Source organism: Salvia hispanica, unplaced genomic scaffold, assembly GCF_023119035.1.
Source record: "Salvia hispanica cultivar TCC Black 2014 unplaced genomic scaffold, UniMelb_Shisp_WGS_1.0 HiC_scaffold_961, whole genome shotgun sequence".
NCBI classification, from domain to species: Eukaryota; Viridiplantae; Streptophyta; class Magnoliopsida; order Lamiales; family Lamiaceae; genus Salvia; species Salvia hispanica.
In genome coordinates this window covers 1-1,000 of record NW_025952756.1, presented here as the reverse complement: position 1 = coordinate 1,000, position 1,000 = coordinate 1, and the positions used below count along the sequence as shown (strand labels likewise).

The 1,000-nt window shown below is 35.5% G+C and overlaps 1 long non-coding RNA gene across 1 annotated transcript; it reads right to left on the bottom strand.

Annotated features, from left to right (window-relative positions):
• LOC125200428 lies at nt 1-1,000 on the bottom strand. Its single transcript, XR_007172727.1, has 3 exons — nt 957-1,000; nt 196-314; nt 1-117 (listed from the first exon to the last, which is right to left on the bottom strand). It is a non-coding gene; the product is annotated as an uncharacterized LOC125200428 (long non-coding RNA).

The window sequence follows — 1,000 nt, the reverse complement described above, 5'->3', positions numbered from 1 at the left end:
TCCAAAACAAGGTTTGTGCTGATGTCGTCGTCATCCATCTTTACTCCTAAGACCAAGACTCTGATTTCTGCTGGTGTTACTAATGCAGTGTTGTCCTTGCCAATTTTGTTGAACAACCTGTTTAGTATGTGTGGATTAGTGAACTTTGGTTACCAATAAACGACAAAAATTTATGCAATATATGCATAAACTTACCTTTGTATCTTCACTATACTGGGCTTGCCATTTGTTGTTAAAAGTGTCAGTAGCTTATCCTTTGCGTATTTATCTACCATGAACTCGAAATGTCTGTTTTGTATCCATGGCTGGAACGACTGCACAAATATACGAAAAAAGGGCAAGTATGTTGTGAAAGAACATAATAACATTACAATGTTTAGTGTTGCATTGCTAAGTATGAGATTTATCTGTGGCTCGTTACCTCTTTAGGACCCTTGTCCCCGCTTTAGGAACGATTAGAAACGCCCCAATCACTTAACAGATGAATTGGAAACGAAAGAATATCCGTTTAGATTGAATTAAACCATAATTAGGATGAATGCAGGGTGTTTTAGGCTTCACCACTTTACCTGATATATTTTCCATTGATTTGGTATTTTGAGGTATAGGGTGTGTTATATTATTGCTAACTATTTAAGTCACCAACTCGGCTAACTCATCAATGCAGTGCATTAAAAATGTCAACACGGTGACATTAAAATGTCAACACATAATATCAACCCATTATATTGAAGTTCAACAAAATTATGTGTTGACATTTTAATGTCAACATCTTGACATTTTTAATACACTGCGTTGATGAGTTAGCATGTTAGCAACTTAAAGAAAATTAGCAATTGATCACACCCCTTGAGAGGTATATGTGTGTGTGTGTGTGTGTGAATATAACATATGCATTATGTTTTGAGCTTGAACATATCATCATGCTGTTGGAGGGAGATCTTATTTATATATACCTGAAACAAAATGTAACCAATGAGCAAAGCAACCGTGATGATGA